The sequence below is a fragment of the Nannospalax galili genome, unplaced genomic scaffold (genome assembly GCF_000622305.1).
Source record: "Nannospalax galili isolate Female #2095 unplaced genomic scaffold, S.galili_v1.0 scaffold218, whole genome shotgun sequence".
Lineage (NCBI taxonomy): Eukaryota > Metazoa > Chordata > Mammalia > Rodentia > Spalacidae > Nannospalax > Nannospalax galili.
Window position 1 is genome coordinate 4,156,716 of NW_008343207.1, and position 5,549 is coordinate 4,162,264.

Genomic DNA, 5,549 nt, shown 5'->3' on the forward strand with positions numbered 1-5,549 from the left:
CATAAAAACCAAATGTTCTTAGATAAACCTTGACTAGATAAATACTTTGTTCCTTAAATTAGCTGACTAAACTATGACCTAAGAAAATTTAAGATTATGTGTATATTATTTTTGTCTCATCTGTTGTCTCTCATAACAAGCCTACAGAGACCTTCATCACTTGCTTAGGCTTTCTCCTTTCTTCTATTTTAGAAAATATCTCCATTCCCACATCCTTTTAACATCTTTTACATTCTCATTTACTTTTGACAGTGCACTTTTAAACAGAAAGGTTTAAGAGGATATAGCTCAGTTGGTAGAACATTTTTCTGACATATACAAAGAGAGCTTTGGGTTCAATCTCTATTCAATCCCAGTACTGGGGAAAAAATCCTGTGGAAAGAAAAAGAGCTTTAATTTTGATTAAGTTCAAATTACCTTTTTTTTTTTTTGAGATGGGGGTCTCAGGGTCTCACTATGCAGATCTGACTGGCCTGGAACTGGCTGTGTAGACCAGGCAGAACTTCAACTCACAGAGATCTACCTGCCTCTGCCTTCTGAGTGCTGGGATTAAAGGTGTGTACCACCACACCCTCACAGCAAATAATCTAAGACCTTCTCTAACCCAAGGAACAAAGTTCTACTCCTGTTTTCTTCTCTAAGAATTTTTAGTAATTTTTTTTTTGGTCTTTTTGAGGCAGGGTCTCCTTATAATCCCAGCTGGCCTAGAACTCACTATATAGACCACGCTGGCCTCGAACTCATAGAGCTCTACCTGCCTTTGCCTCCCAAGTGCTGGGACTAAAGGCGTGCCTTGAAATTTTAGTAATTTTAACTCTAAAACAACTAAAGATCTATAATCCATTTTGAGGTCATTTTTGTATATGGCATAAGGAAGGGATCCAAGTTTATTCTTTTGCATGTGGATATCTGTTTGTCATTGCACCCTTGTTAGATCATCCCCCCACTGAATTGTCTTGGTACACTTGTGGAAAGTCAGTTCACCACAAACCCATTAATGTATGTACCTGTCATCATTTCAGCACCACACTGACTAACACTTAGCTTTGGAGTAAACTTTATGTGTGGGGAGAATGAATGCACATGTGTAGATGCACGTGCGTGTGTGTGTATGTGTATGGAGGCCAAAGAATAACCTGGGGTGTCATTCTTCATGCGTCATCCACCTTTTTCTTTTTGAAACACGGTCTCTCACTGGCCTGGAGCTCACCAGATAGGTGAGGCTCACTGGCCAGGGAGCCCCAGGGATCTGCCTATCTCTACCTCCTCTGCTCTGGGATCACAAACACATTCCACTACACAGGCTGTTTTCCAAGTGGGTTCCAAGCTGAGTTGTCAGCTCCCCATGCTTATATGGCAAGCACTTAACCAACTAAGCCATCTCCCTAGCCCTGGTTTTGAAATCAAGAAGTTTGAATCTTCTTTGTTCCTTTTTAAGACTTTTTTTTCTACTCCAGACCTTGTGCATATCCATAGGAGTCTTAATATGAGCTTTTTGAAGAGTGATAGTTAATCTATAGGTCATTCTCAGAAAGGTTGCCATCTTAATATTATCTTTTCCCCAAGCATGGTAGCACACACACTTAATTCTAGCACTCAGGAGGTAGAGGCAGGTGGATCTCTGTGAGTTTGAGGTCAACCTACCTGGTCTATACAATGAGATCCTGTCTCCAAATAATAATATTGTCTTTTAATCCAATTTATGTGTCTGTGTGTGTGCTCACCCATAGCTAGGTGATTACACGGGCATGCCACAGATACATGTTCAGGTCAGAGGACAACTTGCAAAAGTCAGTTTTCTCCTTCTTCCATATGGGGTTCAAGGATTGAATTTGTGTCCTGGGGCCTGGTGACAAGAGACTTTACCCACTGAGCCATCTCACCAGCCTTTATCTTTCATTTGTTTCAACAGTTTTTTGTAGTTTTCACTGATCAAGGCTCACACTTCTTTTGTTAAACTTGTTTCTAAGCATTTTGCTCTTTTTGATGCTATTCTAAATAGAATCAGTCTCTAATCTCATTTTCATATTATCCCTTGCTAATGACCAAAATCCAGAAATCTCACCAAATTCATCCATAAGTTCTAGTAGCTTTTTAATGGATTCCTTAGTGTTCTCTTTTTAAATGATCGTGTGGAGCTACAGAATTGACTCTGTGGTTAAGGGCATTGACTGCTCTTGCAGAGGACCCAGGTTCAGTTTCCAGCACCCACATTGTGGCTAACAACTACCATGTGTCTTTCTCATGAAAGAGTGATGGATTTTGCCCACATCTTTTTCCTGCATCTATTGAGATTGGGTCTTGTTCTTTATTCTCTTATGGGGTACGTGCATATAAATATATTTTATTATTTTTGGCTGAGGAAATTTTGCTTTAACTTCCTATGATATATTGGCCTGTAATTTTTTTTTACTTATACATCTTTCTTTGGATTGCTGTGTGTCGTGTAGGAGGGCTTGCTTTATCATTCAGGCTAGCCTCAAACGTGTGATCCTCCTTCCTTAGCTTCCCAAATGCTGGGATCACAGCATGTGCCATGGTCCCAGCTTCTTACCTTACATTTAATCCTTTGTTTCTTTTAAACTTTCGCCAGATGAAATGATTGTACTTTTGACTTTTTTATTATGCCTGACTCTAGAAAACAAAGTTCTCTGCAGATTTAGAGTTTATATCCAAGTACAAGAAGACACTAAGAAATCAAATAAACAAGAAAAATATCCCCGTACTAAATTGACCGTGTGCTTACTTTAGATGAGACATATAGGGAAAGTTTATCTGAAAATGTGTCATTTAAACCTAGATGTAAGTGATGTCAAGAAGCCAGTCATGGCTGGCTACGAGAGATGGGCCTTCCACACAGGAGTGTTCCAGTGAAGAGGCTACAAGGATTCAGGCTCTTTGTATGGGAGACATAGCAAACATTTCCATTGTGGCTAGGGCTATGTCCAGATTATGAAGGACTGAAGCTAGAGGACAGAAATTGTATATGAGCATGGGTGAAGAAGGTGAAAGCACCTGGGTGTATAGCCCTGGGATGAGGGGTGACTTACAGGGCACGGACAACTCAAAGGCAGCTATACCACCAGAAGTCCATCCCAGCATGGCTGGCAGTTCACAAAACTCTGCACAACATGCAGGCACAACTCTCTGCACAACATGCAGGCAACTCAACCAATGGGAGAGCCTCCTGTCCTGAGCAGCCCTTACTGCTTATAAAATCTCAGAGAGAGAGGGGCCTTCTGCATCTGGTAAGTTTCAGTGAATTCCTGAGACTTGTGAATTGTTCACTTCCGGAGTCTGAAGGAGCCTCTCTCTAAGAGAATGTTTCAACTTAGGAAAAATGGCAGAACACCATCATCTTGCCATAATACTTACCTGAAGAGGCAGGGAATTGGAGGCTCACAGCCTCCTCAGCTACAGGTTCTTGTGATAGATCTACCTTTAGGTGGCAGACAATACAATTTGCAGATTCTTAGTACATGTCTTCTCAGAATTTAGCCTTAAAAACAGATTCTGTGGTGTCTCCCACCAATCTTTTATACCAATCCCAGTCCTCCTTTCCATGTTCCCTCACCAGTGCCACTGTTTTGTTCTGTCTCATCTATAATGCCTTTACTCAGGGATATAGGCACAGTATCAGGGAAAGGGAGTGTGTGAACCAGTCCTCCTAGGAACTCTGTGTGGTCAGTCCTTCCAGGGGAGCTGCATGTGGTCGGTCCTCCTAGGAGCAATCAGGCCTTCCTTTCACATCTTAGCATCTTTGCCCCCCCTGGGGTGGCATTGCCTCACCTTCCTCCATTCAGATTTTGGCTTTGTTAGCTGCTGTTTTCTGCCTCTGCCCAATGGGATGCAGAGCCCAGAGTGCAGCTCTGCCCTCAAGGCTTCAGAGAGGCCCCTAACAACTCAGGCTCACTTTCTGCATCCATTTGTACATAATAGCCCCATTAGGAGGCTGTTACACACTTAAAATACTTATAACCTACCATATTCTTTGAAACCGAAGCATTCCATTCCTCTCTCTTTATACCATAAAGAAAACAAAGGGGCTGTGGCAGATGTGACAAAACAAAGACAGTCTGACTCTTGAACTGATTTAAACCAAGAGTGAGCCCAGTTTAGTGTCAGAAATGTTCCTCCAACTGAGGATGGACTTCCTTTACTTAAACAGTAGACCCAGCATGACAAGGGAAAGAAATGAGGAACTTTGTCCTTTCAAGGAAGAATGTTCCTTTTCTGACCCCCTACTGACCCAGAACAGAATTCAAAACTATAACGTTATCAATCTAATACCACCTGTTTTTTGCAACATAAACTGGGAATGATATTTTCACAACATACAACACATACATTATTCTGGGTGAGGATAAAGGAAGGGTCATGAAAGAGAAATAGGAAATTCAAGATTAAAATAGAAATCCAAGGTTAAAGCTATTTGTTTAGCATAGATTTTTATAAAAGTTAATTACAAGAGGAGCCCAAGGCCCAGTAAGATTGTTGACATTGTTTATCTTTCTAAAAAAAATTTTTATGTGTATTATATGCAAGTATATCTGTGTTGTGAAATGTCCATGAAGGACATTTCTTCTGAGGGTGTTGGATCCCCTGGAACTAGAGTTACAGACAGTTGTTAGCCACCCTGTGGGTAATGGAATTCAAACCCAGGTTCTCTGCAAGAACAACCAGTGCTCTTAACCACTGAGCCATTTCTCCTGTCCCAATATTGTTTTTCTAAAGGCTAACTAAATTTAAATAAGCTGATTGCACAGTAAGAAGGCAAATTGAATAGTGTTAAATCATCTCAAATTGTGGAGCTGGAGAGATGGCTTAGCAGTTGAGAGCACTTGCTACCCTTCCAGAGGATTTGGGTTGGGCTCCCAGCACCTATGTGGCAACTAACAACCATCCCAGAGGATTTGACACCTTCTTCTGGCTAACATACATGCAGTCAAAACCCTCATTCACATAAAATAAAAAATTTTTAATTATCTCAAAATATAAGATTAATCTTGGTTACAAGAATAGGTGAGACAGGGGCATCCTTTCATGGTCTTTGAGAGTCAAAAGTTTGAGGAGCAAGAAATGACAGTGCCTCTGCAGAGCCTGTCCATGTGAAAGGGGAGATTGGTGGGCAGTGTGCCAAACTGCTTGTCCTCTGTGCAGGGCTGTGGGCATTCATTGCTCTGGTCCTGGAAGCTCAGTAGCTATTCATTCTTAGCCAGCTCAGTCCCTTGGCAATGGTTTTGGGAAATCTATTAGTATGGCTCCTGAATTTACAGTCCAGGATCTCTCAGAAGAATGAGGAGGAAAAGCCAGAAAGATGAATGAGAGATAAGGTAGAAAAGGGGCCATGCTGATGTTAGGGGTGGGGAAGAGCTCTTTGTGGGCAACAACAAGAGACACGTAACAATGATAAAAGCAAAACTTGTGGTACTTTGATGAAGATAAGAAATATAGTTCATTCTTGGGTGTTGGGGAACCCTGCTGTTAAGGTTGGTTCCTTTCTCAGCAGGGGCTTCCTGCCTGACTTACCTGGAAATTGCCTCCAAGCA